General features: G+C 34.1%; 1 long non-coding RNA gene across 1 annotated transcript in view; it reads left to right on the plus strand.

The window, feature by feature from the left end:
* LOC110403048 overlaps nucleotides 1–22,102 on the plus strand; it is a 184,687-nt gene extending 162,585 nt beyond the window's left edge. The window contains exon 5 of the long non-coding RNA XR_002441464.1: nucleotides 21,988–22,102. This is a non-coding gene — a long non-coding RNA (uncharacterized LOC110403048). The remainder of the gene's footprint in view (nucleotides 1–21,987) is intronic.

The raw sequence follows: 22,594 nt of genomic DNA on the forward strand, positions 1-22,594 counted from the left end.
TGTAACAAGTTTTCTTCCTTTCATGCACAGCTTCAAGTCAGTATTATAGAACAATATGTATGAATTTAATAGCAGTATATTTCTTACACAAACAGTGTTTGAATCTAGTTTGGAAACTCTATCATTTTGCATCTGCTGAAAATCAGAGGCCAAACTGAGATGATTCTGATGAGATTCCTTGGTATTGAATCAGGTCAATGCCACTGAAGCATTTTTCCATGAGAGCTACAATATTGATGAACTAAATGAGATAAGAATTTCAAAGTCAATTTTATCTTTTTGGTTTTTAAGTTTACTTGTTCATTTTGATTTTACTGTGGTGCTTGTCATCTGTGTTGTCTAGAAAAGATCACATCAGTGGATTGTATTCTGCTTTCTTTAAATATTTTGCAGTAAATGTTTCCTTACTTGTATGAAAAGCAGTATGTGACCAAGATAAGGTGGTAGACACTACTATTGGAAGGATTCGATTATACGGAGTTGGATTATACAGAGATCCAAATTTAACTCAACAGGATAGTGACACAGTTACTACTATGCTCCCGGGTGGTAAGGCATGGTATTTTACATATTCCAAAAATGCACCCACAAGTAGTGTATATGAAGATTATAGCGTGTTTCCATTATTGCTGTCAGTAATCAACAGCATCTGCTGTATGAGTAGTTTTTGCTTTAGATATCTGTACAGATACCTGTTTTATAGGAAATATCTGCATAACTGAGACCAAATTAATAAACAGCAGCAAAAAAGAAAGAAAGAAAGAAAAAACAACAATGGAGTATAATAGTACTTTAAATATAATTGACTTAGTGAGAAACTTAATCATAAAAAAAACAAACAATTTTTACTATACTTTACTATACTTCCAAAATCTGTTGACCTTAACTTCAACTGTGTACCTTATTTTTGCAAAATCCATGTTTTGTTGTCTACTATCAGTGGCAGCATTCCAGCCAAAGCATTTCTAAGTTAGAGCCTCACCAATGAAATTTTTCATTAATATTTCAATTCAAATTTCCTGTATCCAATTTGATTAGTTAATGAATGTCTACATACTGCAGCAGAATCGACCTCAGCTGTGCTGCTTATAACAGCACCTGTCCCAAAATATTAATGTTCTCCATGTAATTTCCCTCACTTTTCAAGGGAGATGAGAATGTACTCGCCATGTAAATGTAGAAAAAGTGCCATGTTATTTGGTGTGGTAGTGTGCTGTGTAATTAAGTGACTTCACAGTTAAAGTGAAATTCATCTATGTGCAGACGGCTTTAGTATGGATGTGGTTGTTGAATTTGTTTCTAAGGAAGCTTGTTGTTCTAAGTATTTTCATGAGGCCCCCTCTCATTTGCAATTCTAGACCTTTAAAGTAATAATGTTATTAATGACTAGTTGATGAAGGCTTGTATAGGCTTATCTTCTGATCAAAATGGATAAGTTTTCCCTTTCAAATATTGCCTGTATGTTTCAAATATTGACTGTACGTTTATGTATCAGAACAGCAGTATCCTTTCTCATATTTTTGTAACTTCTGTTAACATTATATGCTTCCTGATGAAGTTTCTAAATTACCTGTAAGCATTACTTCATTTTCTTCCTTTCTTCCTTTTCCCCATCTCCAAATTAGGTAGTAAATTTTTAATTAAACTTGCCTTGACATTATAAGGACACTGAATATCTTTGTCATTTACACAACAGATAACAAAGAAATCCAATTTTCTGGTCTCCCACAAATTATCCCTTCAAAGAATACAGCCCTTGCTTCCCATGTTTAAAATAAGCATTACCCTTAGCCTAGCAACCACTGTCAATTACTAATCTTTTATTATTGGCTCCAGGGAAAGATTAAAGGAAAAGCTGAAACATAGCTGACAGTTTGGTTATCACATCTGGAGTAAATGAAAAGCATGGCCTGAATCCATCAGGGAAGATTAGGAAAATGTGAGAAAATTACTGATGTCCTTTTACACATGTAAATTCAAACTCATTCAAAAAATGAGGTATCTAACTTTTGTCAGATCTTTTCTATTGCTTATTTCACTTAGCAGTAATATAGTAGATAGCAAAGTTAAAGAGGAAAATGTGTTCTCATCACTGAAACAATTGCAGTAATGTTGCTTTACTGCGCATCTCAGGAGAGACTTGAACATGCCAACGATGCATAAACTGCTCTGACTCCTAGCCGCACTCAACAAGGGGAATGGTTTGAGGGGATGCTTGCTCTTTGTCCCTAACAAATTTGATTAAATTAAATATGAATAATTGGTGATAAGAGGAAAATTTATACAGTTTCCTTATAGAATCTGGTTAAAAGCTGTCAAATTTATATAAAGATTTGGGAGCACTTCATGGCATATTAGAGATGAAATATAAATTCTGTTTCAGAACATGGTGAGGTCAAATCAACTTTTTAAACAGTAATTTTTCAGAATATGACATAAAAGGTAGCTGGTTTTGTGCCTGCGTATCTTTTAATGTGATGGGACAATAATCTTGATCTTAATTTGGGTGCGACTGCAACATTGGATTGCAAAAGGAAGTAGTTCTTTGAAAGCAATTGTTGCTGTATAAAATAATGTCTTCTCAGGATGTAGTTGTGGATTAAAGACTAAATGCTTACTATCAGGCTTCAAATCTTTTATCTTATCAATTTGACCCTTTTTCTTTAATGACTTAAATGCTAGGTTTACCTCCTGCAGTAAATGTAGCAATATAACCCTTTTATTGAATGAAGAGGACAGCACTTCCAAAAAAATATAGGCAGCCTATATCTACACTGGTTTCAAGTGGTGTAAAGCCCTCAAATTCTCTCCCATGGAAAGCTGGAAGAAACAGAACTTCTTTTACATTCCCGGTAAAGGTTTCCTTTACTCTCTTTCGTATCACACAAGTCCTACCAGTATGCTTAATTTCATTTCATATTAATAGATAAAATGACAGTAATATCTAGTTTTTCATTTTAAAATTTGTATTTTTTAAATAAATGTTTCCTTCAGATAAAGCTTAACTGTATTATGTAAGAATGTTTATATGAATTAAGGCCATAAGAGCCTTCATGTTATACTAAAATATATAAAAATATAATGGATCATTAATAAAATTATATAGGTTTTGTGTTTGGAAAGCTGGAGGCAGTTATTTTAAATTTATTCTGATAATACTGAGAAGTTTGCACATCAGTGGGACAATATATGAAGCGTGCAATCCTGCTTTTGGATTTTTTGCAATCCTTCCAGGGCTGTGGATGTTCTGGGTGGGATGAACAAAACCAAAAACACCAAAGGAAAACAGATAAATATACAGATAAATCTTGAACTACAAATAAGATGGAATTCGCTCTTTTGTGGCATATAGGAGTAGTAGAATATAATCCTTTTATTTCAAATCTAGAGTTCTTTAGATAATAAACTTAAGTATTTTAGGTTATCTCCCTATTTAATATACTTAAAATGTTCAAATGGCATAACTTCAGTTGTGCTCACAAAGGGACATATTAATTCAACAACATACTGTCTTTCAGTCTAAGAACTGTAGCTGACTAGGAATGAAAACTGAATGGAAGAAACTTTGATCTTTGCAGATTCAGAGTTAAGAAACTCCCAGAATGGATTTAGCTTCTTCATGAAAGCTTACCTTTCTGACTTTTTTCCAGGAACTTTAAGGAACCCTAAGATGATAATAAGACCTGGAGATTATATCTGTCAAAGATAAATGTATATCAGAAACCCTGTACAACCTCAGCTCAGAAGTCACTTTAACAGCCTTTAACATCAGAAATCATTACATTCTTCCATTTATTCATTATAAATAAGAGGATGCTCTATTTCAGTTATTCATGATGCTTAGGATTTCAGTAAATTTTTATTTTTTCACTGGACAGCATTTTTGCTATCATTTTTATTTTGGACCTTATTTTTTTTTATCTCATGCTCCTTAATTCTTTCAGAAGTCTCTTTATCTGGTAGGGACACTGTGTATCTTTAAAACTGCCTCCTACTGTTTCTTGAACTTTTCTAGTAGTCAAGTGTGAATTTCACGGTAAAGTAAAGCTGCAAAACTAGTCTCTATTATCTTGAAGTCTCAGGAGGTCCTAATGCAGGAATTCTCAGTGATGTTTCAGTTTTCTTGATCCTGACCTTAACATAAGGATGACAGATACAATACTTAAAAAGAATTGTACAGTGGTGAGCAGAAATTGATTAACTTTGATATTAAGAAAGGCCTATTTCCTTAAGGAAGGCTGCCAGACAAAAGGATTGAGCACAAATATTAGGAATCAGAGACTCTCCCTCAGATCTTGCATTTTCAAAAGGAATATATGTACCCTGGATTCATTTCAGTCCGGGTTGTTCAGTAGGTCTGCCAAACCCACAGAAAACAGGAACTACTGTGCCAATACCAATGTGCTCCTTTTACAATGCACACTTAGTTGCAGACATGAACCATAAATTTGGTAGTTAATCTTTTTAAAATTTATTTTCCTAAACTTTCAGTTATACTTTAGTATCATGCCCTATTCTAGCTTTAGTTATGAAATCCATGTCATAAGAAGAAAGTATAGAGTAACTTAAAGGAATCAGTACATGAATAATTTGAAAACAGCAGTTAATTGCAGGTTTAAAAAAAAAGAGAGAGAGAGAGAGATTGAGATTTGAGTTCTGTAAGTATTCTGTGTCCAACCAATATGATTGTTGGAAATTTAGAGATGTTTGCATTTAAAATTAATTCCAAGATGCAATGAACCAATTTTGTGCTGTGGTACTGCTATGATAATATAAGTAGGTTGCTCTGAAAGTAATGCCTCCTTTTTATTTCCATGGAAATTACAACAGATACAAAAAACACAGTAACACTATTTGATAAACCAAATTCTCATCTTCAAAACATTACTTTTCAGCATAGTCACCACCATTAGCTATGCATTTTTGTCAGCAATAAATAAGAGCCTGCCACACTCTTAAAAATCTGCACCAGTGGAAGTGCCCTGCTCTCGCTACTGCTGAAACACACCACCCACCACCTCACTGTGCTCACATCCACTGTTTGATCTCCATAAATGTTCAGCAAATGTCAATGAATGACAATGGGTGCAAGTTTTTCCTTGTGAAGATGTTCAGTGACACACCTTTGCTTCAGAGGCACTTCCTCATCAGACGCCATTCTGTCGGTCTGCCTCTCTGCTGCTAGTTGTTGAACAGCAACAAAACATAATGGAATCTTGGTGGGAAGGTTCATCCTCTACTGCCATACTACCAACATCTGCCTCTCACATCATGGGCCAACATTATAAAATAGGAGGCATTACTTTTGGAGCAGCCATCATGTATTATATAGTAATATGTATCTAATATTGCATTTCATATAAAGCAGAATTAGAGGCACTGTAATCCCTAGAAAAGTTTAATTGGTTACTGAATTATACCGTGAAATACCTTGAAGAGAGCAATATACTTCAGATTATGGAAGAAACAATGTACTGTGTAATATTTGCTCATATGTAGTCTCTTACTATTTCATGAAGTCATAACATTTTCTAATTATTTCAATACAGAATCTTGAAATCACCTTAATCTTCCCTTCTAGTCTTCCAAGTGCTGTTTGCTAATCCGTGTAGGATAAACTCAAAGTAAGACGAAGGTCAGTTTTCTTCAGATCATTTCTCTATGTCAACTAAAAAGAGAGATAGAAGTTTGGCTTCCATTTGTAAGAATCTCTCTCTTTTCCCAGTAAATGTACACATTTCATTCTCATCTTTATAGAAAGCAGAACAGTGTGATCCCTTGTAAATCTGAAAACTTCTGAAAGAGTGGTCAGGCGCTAGAATGGGCTGCCCAGGGAGGTGGTTGAGTCACTGTCTCTGCAGGTGTTCAAGGAACATTTAGATGTTGTGTTGAGAGACATGGTTTAGTGGGGTTATTGGTGGTAGGTGGATGGTTGGACTGGATGATCATGTGGGTCTTTTCCAACCTAGCTAATTCTATGATTCTATGATTGTATGATTCTAAATGATCCACATTTAAAGCAGCCCCTCATATTGTATCTGCAAAAGTCATGTTTTTTAAATTCAGAATTTCTTACATTTAACTGTTTTGGAAATTAAGTTCAGAAGTCTTCTGGGAAGTCTTCCAAACTCTGCACTGTCTGTCAAGAGACAGGCATGTTGAATGTCTGAAAGTTGACAGAATAATGATTTATTCACATCTCAGACTCAGATTCAAGGCAGTTCTTCAAGGAATGCAGACTGATCCCAAGTCAACTGCTTTATTGTAAAATGCACATTCTGAAATGAGTTGATAATTAGGCACTCAGCTTTTATTTGCCAGATTTAAATAACTACCCACAATTTATTTCTGATAAAGGAGACATCAGCAGATTACTTTATGAATTCTTTGCTTTAAAATGTTTTCTGTATATCTTCTAGCAGAAAATGATGAATAGAAAAGTCACAGTGGCTTAGCAAATATTTTTCTTCCATCTTCCGGAATACTTTTCTTTCCTGCTTCTGTTTTCCTAAAGCTTTATTTCTTATTAGGTAGTGTCTGATGATTCCATTCTGAATGTTTTGGAAGCCTGACACCTACTGTCTGTCCTTATCCCTGCTTTTCCATAATGCTTACTATTTCACATTCAACAGCTGATGCTAAAATGGATTTTCATCCCCTCTCCTAGTGCCAGAGCCCTCAGCTGCACAGGGATTATCCCTCAGTACGTTACTGTGGAAGGATCAGTTGGCTTCTGTGGGATATGTTGAAGAATGAAGGTCATCAGGATCTTTTATGAATTCCACTAAGAATGCTTTCACTTGTCGGTTCCTAATTTCCTAAGATTTCCTTGAACCAAAATTAAGTGCATTCATTTTTTAAAATTTGTTGTGCTTTGTGCTTTTAGTCTTGCCAGAAATGGCAAATTGCTGTGGCAGAAGCTTTACCCATCTGAGGAATTTTTGCCTGCTAGGAAATAGAGAGAAGGTTTATCTTGTCCTTCACCCCTCCACTCAGCAGCATTTTGTCAGACAGATTCCTTGAATCCTCTCTGAACTCTCAATCATTCTCCAGGGCACTTTGTCATGAGAAGCTTGTCACCCAAACAGGAGGCATTTAGTAATTCTTAGTCTCAGTACTTTAGACTCACTGACTGAAAGAGCTTCTTAAAGACCCAAATTTCCTTTGGCTTTACTGAAACATTATATGACAGCTCTGAAAACAGAGTGTGTGGCTTTCATTCTCAAAGAAGGGAAGTAAAAGGTTCTGTTAAAAAATATCTAACTAGTTTTGTCTATGAATAAATGATGTTTCTCAAAAAAGAAAAGGAAATATTTTTCATTCTGCCTGAGGGAGTCATGCTTCTCCTTTCTACCTTGTCTGTTTCGTCTCTGGGCCTGTGCTTGTAGTTTTAAAGGGTTCTCAAAAGCAGTGACAGTGAAACAGAGGAGACAGTGACCGAAATCAGAGATGTAAAGAGAAATGATAGACAACACATTTCATTGCTTATTCACTTCTGTTTTTCTTTTACATTGATGTCAGATTTATTAAGGTTAATTTTCATGGAGCTAAAGCTTAATGAGTAAATAATAGTGCTTTATTAATAATAATAGTTCTTATTAATAACTAAATAATAGTAAATAAGTAAATAAATAAGTACATAAATAGTAAATAGTGGTTTTCTCTCTGAGAAAATCAAGACCAACTATACCAAGATAGCTAGACAAAGAAAGACAAAATTCACAAAGAAGAGGCAGGCAAAGGGGATGTGAAAATATGAAGAGAAATCTGAATATGCTCTAGGATTAATATGCCTTCTAATTGCAGTGACACTGTACTCTACTTCCTATATCACTTATTAAAAACAACACTACTTTATACTTTGACTTCTCGACATATGAGCAACACCTTTTTCCTGAGCAGTTTGCTGTCGGCACTTCCAAGGCTCCAGTGAGTGCATTACTACACATATGAAAGCATTGCTACAACTTGCACTCAGAATAGGGTTGAAGGCTAGTTTGTGATCTTAGTCTGTGGGTTCAGTCTGATTTTAATCTGTGAAAAGTGAGGGAAGCTTTCATGATACGCTTGGTCTTTGGCAGAAATTTGAAAAAAAATCTGTTCAGTCAGTCTTTGATTTCAGGATGATTTCAGCCTTCTGTAACCCTTCGCAAAACTCGTTTGTGTGGATGGAGCTTCACAGGCCTCATCTTGGAGAGGTCCTGTCCTGGATTTGAGCCAGATTTCAGACAAAACTAGCTTGGGTAGCTAACACACTGGTGAGACTTGGTGTGGTTGACCTGGTGAAATTGTTACTGACAATTCCCTTTAGTATCTGGCTGTGTACATAACATGAAGCGTTCAACATCTACTACCAGAGGCTACCTTATAATTCAAGCCTAGTGACTTTTTGATTAAAATCTTTCATTTCTTATAATCTCTAATCAAAATTTCTGTGTTATGTTCAGTGCATATCATTTTTTCAGGTATTCTTTCTGTATTCGTAACCATCAAAGCATTATGTCCCCTAAAAGTAACTACTGTCAAAACTTCAGCTCTTTTTGATACTGGCAGTTTGTAGAGTAAGACCTTTTGCGTCTTCCTAATGTCTTGCTCACATTCTGTAGAGCTTTATCTTTAGTGGGCCTTTTAACTACTGCGCTCTGAGTTTTATTCTGTCTAATTTACTTTTGATATAAGTCACTGCTTATCAGCTGGTAATTTTCAGAGAATATGGCACAGATCATCTTCCTTCAGCGTCTGAAATAGCTCAGGCCAATAGAGGTTTTTATCTGGTACTAACATCGGTTTCAAACAATTAAAACAGGCTTTTCAAGATGCGTACAGTGCTGTATATTTTGAAGAATAACTTGTGTGTGTCTGAAATTTGAGGTTTTTTTTAGTTTGTTAGTTAGTGTGTGAGTGTTTTTATTCGTTGTAGACATGTACTTACCAGTTTTTATCTGACACTCCTCTCATCTTTAGGAACAAATAACCTATAACATATCAGAAAAAAAAAAAAAAGACTACCCTGTATCTAGTACCCTTTTCAACATGTTTCCTGCTAATTAATTACTGAAACACTCTTGGGAACCTTAATTATATAAATAATGATAAAATAAGCTCATTTGGTTAGAACGTTTTTCCAATCTTATTTGTTTATAGGAGCTGAAAAGCTTTTTGAGTCTGATGGCGTAATTGTAAAAGTTTGAAAGATAAGAAGAGTTCTCTTATTCTATTTAAAGTTGTTGATAAAAACAGCATGAAAATAAAATACACAGTGAATGTTGAAATATCCCGTAGCCTAAAATTAGTTTAATAACCAGATTACAGACATTGAAACTTATTTTTCCTGTTGTGTGAATCCACCTATGAAGAGTACAGTTCTATGATAGAGATTTAAGTGTGGAACACTGAGTCTGTTTCTGTAAATTGAATATGCACTGTGGAATGCCACGCCCAGTTCATGCATATCTTAACTCTCATCCTTGAGCATCCAAACCTGCTTTGCTGTCATTCTTTAGACAATTAATATTCACGAGAGTGGCTTTTAGCTTGAATAAGTTATAGTTGTTTTATTGTTTAATAGAATTAATTGCCTATACTGGAGTGCCTTATATTTATGCCACAGGATAGTAGAATTAATATTTGTATCAGGCTGATGTAATTACAAAGGTTTTTGTTTATTTATACTTTGAGAATAGCTGTAGTAGAGAGTATCATTCAGGGAAAAAAAATAAATAATAAATAATTTAGTTGCCCTACTGTTGGCTTCTTACCTTGAAGTAAGTGCTAATTATAAAATATTACCACAGAAAACCAAAGTAGATCATTGGATAATAATGTGAATCCTATGCTTTACAGGAATACTGTAATCACAAAAAGAGTGTTATTTATCATATGCTGAACTGTAGGCCAATCCTGCCAGTGCAGTCCTGCTGCATAATTTTCCTTCAGGAGAGATGAAGATGCTTCAAAACTGGCTACATCTCAGGCCTGAAACTCTTATCTGTTTTCTAATCGAACTTGTTCATTTTTTGATTGAAGTAGGTTTGAAAATTTATTCCATACAATGTAAACCTAAGTAACCCTTTAATGAGAGGATTTTACAGGCAGTTGTGAACAGCAGTGAAGAGACCCCCCCTAGTAATGCTTTTTTAATGGAAAAGGAGACATAAGAAGCATCAAAGAAGTAAGAACAGTGGTTCTGCACATGATTGATCTTGATTTTTTGGAAGCAGAAATTGATTTTCATACCTTTTCAAACTATACTAAGAAGTTGAGCTCATGATTTCCTCCTCTCCATCTGATTAGAAACTGAAATCTATTAGAAATCTATCTATCTATCTATATATATATATATGTCTTTTTATGGCAGAAATTTACCTGACTTTCTGAAGAGTTAACTCTCAAAGCTGGCAGTGTGGAATGTGAACAAAATTGGAGGTATTTTCTACCGTACAGTTCATAGGCTTGTTTTTCAGTTCTTCTAAAGTGGCCTGTTAGTAATGTCAGAGATAAATTAATACAATAGAATTTCTTGAATTCAAGTGGCTTAGCAGAATTAAATTTTGAATGGGTATCTGGATGCACGTGTTTAACCTTTCTCTTAACAATTTATCAAGGATCATATCCATAATGCTCCTTTTACTGATATTATAAGCTGAGTGATAATAAATACTCTTTTCCTATGAAAAAGAATCGGTACGTTGGCAGATAAAGAGAAGGCAAGAAGTACATACCTAAAACTGGAGGTTGACATGCATGTGAGAGAAACCGTTACAAAGGTTTTGGGAAGAAATATAGAAAGAATGTAAGCACCTATGTAAGCACATTATTTTAAATAATTTCATAAAGGATGGAATCACTCAATACCTGCACAAGCACAATTTAATGGGGAAGAGCAACATGGCTTTTCTAAAGTGGAGTTCTGCCTTGGCAGCCACCTGGGATTCTTTGTCTGCAAGCACAGAAATAAAGGCGATCTGTTTTCTCATAATTGCTATTATTTCCAAGAGAATTTTGACAACATTTGTTGGTAAAGGAGGTAAAAAAAACAGTGAAATAAAAAGAATGTCCTGCCATATACCAGTAAGTGGCTAGAAGAAAGTTGGGGTCAACAGCCAGCTCTTGTAATTGAGTCGCAAGTGCAGATTCATAAGGGCCTCACTCAGGAAATGTGTTGTTTGTGGAATATAAAGTAACCACAGGAAACAAAGGAGCCAAGTATTCCACTCAGTTGTGTGTGAAAGCTGCTTCTAGAGTATTTTTGTGCAGAAATGGGATGTGTGAAGTAACTGTGCAACATTTTCCTTGTATATTGCATGCATGATGATATCCAATATCTTATTTGTTGAAATGGTATACATAGCAGTTATAAATTAAAATATTCATGCAAGCAATGTACATTCATATAACACATTAACAGAAAGGCTTACTGACCTTGAACTTTGCAGTGAAGTAAATATTCAGGCTTTATGATTTTTGCCACTTAACATTCAAGGCCAGTGGAGAGGATCTCCTTTATGTATGAGTGCACAGAAACACTGATAGAGCAGATATGATGTGGATTTATGTTTTAGCTTGACAAGGTCATTTAATTAAAAAGTGTATTTTTTATATGTTAGGAAATGTTGTGCAATACAAATCATTGCTTTCTTGTATATGGAGATTAAGCTAGTGTTTCCAATTGCTACTTAAGCTTATTTTTAAAATTTATCTCTGCTACCAAGCAGGTATATTTCTGAGCAGGAAATTCCAATTGTGTGGGAAAGGATGAATGCAATAACTTCTTGATACCTTCTTTAAGATAGGAGACAACTGTTAAGTATAAATGACAAGTCAAAATTTGGTATCAAATCTTAAGGAAACGGAACTTTGGGCTACGTTAAATATATCCTAAATGTATAAAAAGAGATTGTCACCACTGCTGTGTGCTTGTTTGCATAGCACAGTGTTGTGACATTACACAGAAACCTAATCAGCTATAACTTTGAAATCCAAATCTAGTTAATTGCCTGTCATAATACAAAATGAGACCTTAGGAAATAAAAAATAATATCTTATCTACCAAAGTGTATTAAACAATGTTGATTTTGTTAAAATTATTAGATATTTTTAGATACATGCTTATAAGAAGTCAGTAGCAGTACTGGTTTTCTATATAAAAGGAGCTTGAAAATATTACCTAAAGGGAGTTGTAGATTTTTTTATTGTAGAATTGACCTATTATGATAGAAATCTCAAATTTTATTTTTATGAAACTGTATGAAATCTAACCCCCAGAGTAAAATAGGCATAGCCTATGAGGAGCTGTGATGATAAGTTTGTTACATTTTTTGTAGTGCTGTTTGTAATAGTAGTATAGCAACAGAGCTCTCAGAGCATCTTGGCATTCAGAGTGTCCTCCAGAATCAGATTTATTTTCTGAGATAGCAATTATGTTATGGGATTGTCACACTGGTTTGGTATTGTTGTTTTTTTATCTCTGGCATGACTGACAGAGAGAGAAAATCATACACAGAGAAGAAAGATAGCAGATAATCTGCTAAAAAGCAGGCAGCAATAAAATCCAAGCTTTTGGTTTACATTGTTAAAATTTTTCCTCAGATGTAATTTCATAAGAGCGAGTTTAGGAATATTTTTGTAGCAGATAACAGGCCGATATCATTTTTTGTCTTTGGTCTTGTATCCTTTATCTTCTACTTGCATTTAAATAATGCAGTAAGTTGCTAACAGTAATCAGTTGTCACATAATTCAGTTGTCCCCATGAAATCCCCAGTACTCATGTTGTTCTACTAGCACTCAGGTTTGATCTAAGATGGCGGTCACCTTTAACTTGCTTGGCTTTTTCTGTTGCTAACTGGCTTTGAGGTTTTAACTCGGTCAGGTGTTCTGATGTGGTCTACTGATTAAGCTCATCTGGTATTTAGATAATAATTTAAGATAATAACTCCAAGGAATCAATTGTGATAGCTTAAGACTGAGGAAAATTCAATAACAGGTAATGTTATAATAAAAGGATAGCCATTTAGTCTAGTTTATAATCCAAGGAAAAGAAATTATGATGATGTTTGTAAGCTGAATCTCCTTAGTTCCACTGCTCTTTAAGAATTCTGGGTTTTGGTGGTTTGTACTCTCACTTTTATAACTTGTTTTTACCTTGACAGTAATATTATTATGTTAATATTCTTGCTGTATTTAAAGATTGCTTAACATTAACAGTCGAAATTATTAATTTCAGCAGTGCTTAACTTAAGGTGAATCTCACCACTAGACGAGAACTTGAATTTTTGGTAGACAGTGTTCTTGCCATTTTCTTGAATGAAGAGGAGATAGATGGGGAGCAGGTAGCAGATATTTCTGCTTTAGAAAGAGTGCCCATAATTGCCCCAAAGTAATGTGGGAGGTTTAAAAATTACAGCATATTAAGAAACATTACTTTCAACTTTTGAAATATATATATTTATATATGAAACTACATGTAAGCCTGTACAGAATGATTTTACAAAAGTAGCACCTCATTTTTATTCTAGACACTCTGAATTCCCACCTACAGTGTATGGTAAGAAATCACCATAAGAAAAAATCTTCTGTAATGTTATCTTCCTATTATTTTATGTTCTACAATATGAAAAGTTACAGTGTAAGAGTAGGGCTGCCGATTGCTCTGAAACTTAGAAAGTTCTTTAAAAGATTTGGGAAAAAAGGCAATTATTTTTGCTAGTAACTGCATTTACTTTGATCTACGTAACAAATCATTTTAAAGAAAGTGCTAGATCATGTTGTATTACCACGTAGGGTCACACAATCTTAGTAATCTTTAATAAAGAAAATTAAAAAAAAGAAAAAACTTTACAGTTTAGAATTCATTCATTCACAAGCACGTTGTCACAGAATATTCCAGCTACAAGTAGACAAAACAAAGTTAGAAGATCCGAGACTCTGTGAATTCATGGTAACGCATTCCTGAAATTGGATAAGTTACCATCTCTAGTTAAAATGCTGTTGCATTGTATTCTGAAAACTACTTTGTATGTGTCCAAATTGCTATCAAGGTAAAAATTGGCTATGTGATTTACAAAGAACACGCTAAATGGAAGACCTGGGAGTACCCCCTAGTGTGTGCATTTCTTCTCGGAGAAAAGCAGGGTGAATAGGTAGAGACAGAACTAGACACTGTGCAATGAATCCTGCAGTGTGGGAAGCAGCTCTCAAAGCTGGTGTTTGGATCAGCTTTTTAAAATTTATTTTTTAGGAAAGTAGAAACGTGAGAACTGCTAAATGGATGCATCTTGATTTTGTTTATTGTCCCAAAAGAGAGAAAGGCCTTACACATATGGAGAAATACAGTTCTCATCTACTCTAAGCAGCAGTTGGGGCTTGCCTGGATTTTCTGCCCTTGGTACTTTCTCTAATTAAGAGAAATGAAAGAATTGAAATTAGGGATCTGTAATTGCTCTTTCAGTAAAATTATTTATTGTCTTACTGGAGAATGGGATATGGAATGGAGCAATGGCATGCCAAGAACAACTCTCAAGTAAAAAAAACAACTGCATTAAGCATTTCTAAAATCCCTGCACATGATTAATCCACCTCTGAACAGTAATATTATTCATTTCCAGTGTGGTGTTAGTCAGGAATTGTTGAACTTTCGTTAATGAGGTTTTAATAAAGCTTTTCAGCTGCTAAATGCAGTTGAGTTCAGCTCTTGCTGCTCAAAATGTATGCAGCACGTTTTTCTTCAAAAAGAAGTGTTAGGTCACGTGAAAAGTTTGAGCGCATGCATGCATTTGTGTCTGAGCCCAAGTAATAAATAAAAGTGGAAGAATATGAAGTAACACTTTCTCAGCTTAGTTCAGCGTCTGAAAGGTAAATTATATTTATGAATAACTTGTATTTCTGTTAAAAAGACACCATTGTCAGGTAATGCAATTATCATTTTGTAAAAACAAGGTAAAATTCATATGGCAGCAGCGATGATATTCAGTGGTACTTGTGTATTGCTGACTTCGGAGTGGAACCAGCCTTTCTCATACACGTGGTAAATTTGCTTTCTGAAGTTGCTTGCATTGTCTGGGGATGAGGATTAAGGCTTAGGCTTTTCGTGTTTGAGCTGTCTGTGTCCAGGAGGTATTATTTATATGGCATGGGATTTAGGACAAGATTCACATTTCCATAAGGAATAAAGTCATTTGTTTTCAATAGGAAGGTTCAGTTTGCGAGGAGACATTATAAAATTTTCATACAGTTCTTTTGAAGGAAAAAAACATATGTAAGAACTTGTATTTGGACATGACAAGCTAATTAAATGTTGTCCAGCTCTTAATTACTAGGGCTGTGGTACAAAAGGAACAAACAAGTGTTTTGTAGATCCGTATTTGACCAAAAAATTTTATTTTTAAAATAAGACGTTTGTGTTTTCATGATTAGAAAGGCGTTAAAATAGAGAAAATATTGGGAAAAATGTATCTACTTATAAATTAGATCACTAATTTTTGTATTTTTCTAACAATAAGATTTTTAAATAGACAATGCGGGCATCCCTGTTTCAAAGGTGAAATTCAAAACAAATGACACTGGCTAAAGATATTGAGCAGTGGAAACAATGTTGAGTAGAGAGCAAAAATCTGAAATGTTTGGGCACATAGAGTCCTCCACTGATGATAATAGGATATTTTTCTTCAGTCATTAATGTGCTTAATCCTATAAACTTGGTTACATTTGCTGGGCACAGACTAGCTTCAGCAGACACTTCCATCCTTGCGAGGCTATGGAAACAGTTATTTGCCATCATGTGTTGTCTGAGATGGGAGAGAAAATCAGAGAAAATACTAGTGAAAGTGCCACCTAGTAAAAGACAAGAAATACTTGAGTATAGCAGGAAGCCTGTTGTGTAGTTTGGTATCCCCTGTGGACAGGGACATGCGTACAAAGAAAAACATGTTTCACAAATGAATATTAAAAAATAAGTTATGCTAAATAACTAATTGTAAGGTTTTGGAGCTGCTGCTGGTAGATATTTGTTTTGCACTGGAAGGATTTTGCGAGAACTTGGAAGGAGGTGTTTCTTTCGATTTTGTTTTCATTAGTTTGGAATATTTATTTTCTGTGTGTGTACACAGAGCTGCTGAACAAGAGATAATTGAGAATATGTGATTTTTCTTTGATGAATGTAATATACTGTAATTGTAGATTTCGACTTGTAAATGTGATTTATGGAATATCCGACAACATCCACCATTATCCAAAATGATAAAAGTGGTAACTGTTTGGATTGTTTACATACATATTATTGAACTATAAAAGCTAGAAAAAAGTGATATAACAAGAATAATGGTGTTCACAGAAGAGAAGAATCTTTCCATTAATGAAATGAAAAGAGGTCAAATATTTGAATCAAAGTAGTATAATGAAGTATGACTCAGTTAATCTTGGTGCTATTAAAAATGGAAAATATTTTAAAAATCTATAAAATGAAATTACAGCTTTGTGTTAACGTTCTTTTCTGTTCAGCAATATTTCTCATTTTATCAGGTTTCGGCTAATGGCCTTAGAGATTTAGAGAAAATAATCTGAGTATTGAGCTTCTGAGGGAACTCAGTTAAGTCTGCCTTTTGGATTATTGTTTTGGGATCTGTATGATTTAAAATGAATAAAGCCTCTCTATATAGCTGTGATAAAGGTTACGAGGTTAGCATAGTATCTTCAACATATAGCATTTAGGGGAATCTAAGAATGCAAATTCTTCCAACATTTGTTATGAAATGAAATAAGTACTTGGATCTGGTTGTAATGGGAAAAAAAAAGCTCACATAAAGATTTTAATAAAGAAAACCAGTTACCTGCTTAAGCATACTTTAAATCAACTTCATTGTATGACTGTCAGTACGAGATGCTCACCTTTGTCCTAAGAAACTTAAAAAATTTAATCAAAAAAACCCTACTAATTTTGTTTTCCAAATGTCATTATGTACAAAGCCCAACATTTTCAGTCTAACTCCTAAAGTACCAGTTAGTGAGAATTTTGGAGTTGTAGCATCTTTGGACACAAGTTGCCTGTTAGCTAACTGAAAACCATGAGAACAAACTGGCTGTGAGTTAAAGCAGCAACTAAACAGTATGTAAAATGAAAACATAACAAATTCAATATTCTTTACTGATCGGGTAGGCACAGGACTTAAATGACTTTCTCAATCTGAACCTTTTTAGGAATATGTACAATTTTAATTTGGTGCTACATCCCTTGCTGTCCTCCTTGGCTTTGCCTTCCTTAGATGCAATACCTGGGAGGTGTTCATCTGCTGTTTCATACACAACATGATATATTTCACTGCCAACATGTGCCCATACATTTAACTGCAATGCACAGCTTTTGTGACTATAACAAGTAACAGCATCAGGAATATTTGTTGTGGGGGTTTCCCTAAATTATTAGGTTTGTGCAGTCTAATACTTACATATCTTCAAATACTTAAGAATTCCCATGTTCCCTGGGCCTAGACAATTCAAACGTTTTTTTCACTATGTTGAGAGAACTGAAAGCAGTGAAATAGAAAATTCAGCAGTAAGTGTAATCAATATGGATGTTGTTGTACAAGTATGCTTTACAAAGTCATTCCTGTATTTTCCTGTTTACATAAATGTTTCTATCCACCCTAACTGTTGTAATCTATTCTCAGTAAATAACATTTCTATCATTAGGCAACATAACAAACACATTTCCTTTAGAAATGCTTAGAGTGCTATTGTTTATGATACAAAGTAATTTCTAAATATATTTACAGACTACAAAGCAACTTCAAAGTTTGTTTTGATCTGTTTGAGGTTCTTATTCAAAACTGTGTTAAAATTATCATATATGATGGGCTCTTTGGCTGCAATGACAACACAATACGGAGAAGCTTTAAATACTGTGAAAGGCTGTCTCATCATGTTTTTGTACTACAAAAGGCTCTCATTTCAAGCTTTGTCTCTTAAAGTTTGCCTCATCCTGTGCTTCAACAAATTAAAGCCTACCTCATTTTTCCCCCTGCAATTAGTTTAGCATTCTTTAGGTATACAGCCTCTTGTAAAAGTATATAATGTAATTTCAAGCTTAGTTTGTTTCTAATGATCTGTTCATCAGCAATTGAGAAGGAATTTTTTTCTCTGGACTCACAAACTTTAAGTTTTAGGAACAAAAGAACATTTGGTATTGTGAATGGGAATTATTAATTGTATATTCTAATCTAATAAATATGCACATTTAATTTGCTTTCATTTTAATAATGATCAGAAAAATGTTCTTCAGGGTTTTCTTCTTAAAAAGTAGGTTCTGAAATGTACAGAAGTTCTGTGTGTGTGCAATTAATTTCTTTGTAGGAGCTATGACTAATTCTTCTTTAGCAAGTCAGCCTTCTGTGTTGGAAGAAAGGGTATTCCTCGATCTCCTGATCTACTTATAGCCACAGACTTGCTGAATTCAGGAGATTTCTGTCTCTTTTGTGGATGCTTGGTCAGTCAGTTGGTTGGGGTTTTTTTTTGTTTGTTTTTTCTGGTAGGCACTGCATGCAATAAAACACAGTAATCCTTTACAGTATTTTCTCCTTTTATGGGAGAGTGAAACGCTCTAATACTAGTATATTTTCCCAGTAAGAATAAGCTGTTGAAGAGTTCAGTGACTGAGTTTCACACAAGTCAGTTACAAATCTCCAAAGTGCCAAATCTAACAGTCATATTAGGTCTTTCTGACAGATTCCCGTTTTAAAAGGAAGAAAATAGAACCCAAAGGCTAATTATCATTTTAACCCTTCTAGTTTTTAGAAAAGCATATGAGAAGTCAAGAGACAAACTGCTGTACAATGACTTTGGTAAACAGAATAACTGAGTAGAATTACCCACTTGAGAACAAATATGCTGTGTAATTTTTTTTTTAGAAGGAGATGAAAACAACAAACAAACAAAAACTTTCAAAACTAAATGGAGTCTTCCATTCTGCATCCAGAACTGTTGCTATGACTTATTGGATTTTGAAGTATACCAAGAGAAGGTCATTGAAAAGGTTGTAAATGGGGGACAGAGCAATTTCAGCTGTAAGGCACATTCCTGTACTGTTTCACATGTATTTTAGAAAATCCTTAAAGGAAAAAAAAAGAAGAAGAGAAGGTCCTGGAATTAAATAAAACTTTCTGTAGAAAACAGAAGAAGGCATACAATAATATATATGTCCATATAACTTTTAGTGACTAATTTTATAATTTGATAATTAAACTGCTTTATTCACAATCACAGAGAAAAAGGTTTTTCAAAATGTTTTACCTCCTTTTATCTAACACTGTAATAAAAATTGTACTCCATTTCAAAAAACATTTTCCAGACCATTTCTTGAACAGTAGTGATTTATGCATATTCTGATTCTCTGAGGTGCTTTTCTAAGATACCTTATTTGGGAGGAAGAGCATGCATAGAACCCAGAAGCATGAGTCTTTTTATTATGCTGAATAGTTTAGAGAGTGGCAAATACTTTTACATGAAAGGCTTGTTAAAAATGAATTTTGGATGACTCTGAGTTTAAAAAATATATATTTATAAGGAAAACTGTTTAGAAAAATAAACCTATTTCTTCTTTTGGTCTTCATTATTAGCTCTTATTGAAAGAATGTTGAAAGGTCTGTGCTCAAGCTTTTCCTCTTTCTCAGTCTTGGCAGCTCTAAAGCAAACTACTTGCTCTGTAATGTTTTTGAGAATTCATATCAACTTCTTACATGATTTTGGATAGTAAATTCAGCTCTGTTTTCAAGAAAAGAGAGAAAAAATAAAACTATTGTGGTAGAAAATACATAAAATACAATAGTAAAAATCATTTCTAGTTGATACAGTCTGTATACTTCCTTTTACTGAGTTAAGGAAAATCATGGTTCTAAATTCCCTGAGAATTCAGATCTTATCACTTTAAATTAGGTTTTTTTACTGGTCACATCTAAAATTAAAATATCTTTTCTATTTTAGCATTAAATTCAATTAAATAGGGAGACTTACAGTTCAATAGGCTAATGTTTAAACAAGATTTGAATGTCAATTAAAGTTACGGACTCATTATTGCAGATAGACTTATTAAATTTTATGCCATTATTCAATATATATCTTATAATCCATTATGCTGAATATTATCACCAAGTTATTATTTTAAATATTACCTAAAATATTGGATTCTTTTTAATTTTCAAGCATTAAAATAATTTAATTCATCTTTAATGGATATAGTTGTCATTGTCAAAATCTTGGAGATCCATTCCTCCTTTGCCTTTAGAAAGGAAAAGCAAAGTACAAAACTTAGCAGGACAAATTTTCATCTTCAACAAAAAAAAAATCTTTTCTGTATAGCAGTCTCTTCCAAGGTCTCCATGAAGCTTAATGCCTTCAAGACTGGTTTTGAGGAAGAAGGGATGATGGAGGGGAGCAGCGTTCCAGGGGTGGTGGAAAATAATGCATGGGAAAAAAGCTGAGTGATCATTTACTTTTGACTGCTAATGCTGAAGGACATATATTAGAACAAAACAAATGAAGTTTCCCTTAGGGGTACTTCTCTTCCAGTGAAATTTCCCTTATGGAAAACACTGTTTAGGTTGAAAGGGTTTCGATTATTCAGTCTGATAGGGTTGCGACCTAATGGTGGGGTAAGCAAAGGAGCAGATGACCATGCAGTGAAGTGAAAGGAAACCATGAGCCAGACAGACAGGTGAAAATATCCTCAGTAGTAATCAAATTCAGTAAAATGCCAACTGAATAACTCGAGTTCAGCGTCGCAGGAATTTGTTTTGGTTGCTCTACATTCTTCTTAGTAATGATGAATGAGAGTGCAAGAGTGAAAATTATGCATATGTTCTTGTGATTTTGACAGCAGCAACTTTTACATTATCTCTTGACTGAAGTGACTGATTTTCCCTGTGAGAAAACTTGCCTATGTGCCTGGGTTTCAGAGTTGACATGTATGAGACACAGTTATTCCCTTGGCTATTGAAGGGTGAGCAAGCAGTAGAGCCAGGATTCCTCACTTCCAAGTGCCTTTTCCAGTGATTTGCAGAAGTAATTATCATACTCACTCTGCCTAATCATGGTTTCTTGAATCTTCACTTTCTTGTATTGTATTTTGAATAGAAAGAGTCTTGGGCTGGGATAAAATTCTCTCTAGAATAAGTAGAAATATAAATTTAAGTCAGATTTGAACCCACCTACTGTGTCTGCTGTGTTTTGACTACCAAACTTTTAAAGAGAAAGATAAAATCCCATCATCATTTCTAGATTCTGAAAGTATGTTGCCAGACTCATTCTTTGTAAATAAAGAGATGGATGATTACTCTAGCACTGGTTATAAAATGTGAATTCTGACAGCAAGCAAGGAAACCTGGGCTCAGAGAAGACCTGAGCGTAGCGTGAAAGTCTTTCCATTACGAACCCATTTTCCTTCAAAATTCAGATATAACCATTTTGCTGTTTTCTTTTTTTTTCTCCTATGAATGATACTAATACTATCCTGAGGAATATAACCCTCCTAGAAATGACATAACAAATACAGTCATTTACATCAAGGTTGTGGATTTCAGTGAGGAAACAAAAATAGCAGTAGGAAATAACCTATGTTTAACTGCAGCTGCAACTCTGGGCAAAGCCATGTAAAAACTTGAAAACTTGACTCCTCTCTAGTACTGTGATTCTATAGTTACTCTAGAAGTAATTAAGAACTTTAATCATGTGATAACTTTTGTTTTCATTGTAATATTACTCTGAATGTACTTGCATTGCCAATATCTAACAAATTGTGAATAGGAAATGGTAGCTGTCAAGCACAGAGCATCAAACAAAAGTAGATGAATCAAGGCTTGAATCAGCCTGGCAAGGGGTGTCTGAGAGTATAATTTCAACCTACCAGATTTGCATACTCAGAACCTAAAATGTCCTATCTATATGGATGTGTGATGACAAGCTGACAAATGCGCCTAAAGTATATTCAAATTTCTGCATTTCAGGAACAAAAAACAAACTGGTTACAGCGTATGAACAAGGTTCGGAGCATGGAAATTGAATGAGATGTCACTCAGAAACTCCAACAGAACTGAGAATATTTATTTTCTGAATTGTAAATGACGGTATGATTTCCTCTAATAATTAAAAAAAAAGAAATATTCATGGTTTCTTTTATGAGTAAAATGTAGTTCAAAAGAGTTTAGTCTGTAAAGCTATGTATCATTCATGTAAATTTTCACAATTTATATTTAGGTCAAAAAGTATAATGCCAGAAGAAAATATAAGAAGTAAATATCAGAAGCATTTGTTAGACCATCTTGATAATTAGAGAATATATTCTCATGAGAATAGAATTATTGTAATGTATGCTAGCAGGATGTTTAAAAACAACCCTCTTAATAAATGGAGTTGATAGAAAATAAACTGTAAAAAGATTATTGGCATAGGCATGTAAAATAAGAGATTTGGCAGGAACTTTGAGAACACAAATATGCATCACTCAAGGGAGAAGATTTCTATCCAGGGAACAAGCTGTCTTTGTAAACAGGATTATACCCATTACAGGCATCTATAAAGCATATGTGAATTCCATCAAAGAAAAATTGTTTG

This window comes from Numida meleagris, chromosome 8 (genome assembly GCF_002078875.1).
Source record: "Numida meleagris isolate 19003 breed g44 Domestic line chromosome 8, NumMel1.0, whole genome shotgun sequence".
Taxonomy (NCBI): Eukaryota; Metazoa; Chordata; class Aves; order Galliformes; family Numididae; genus Numida; species Numida meleagris.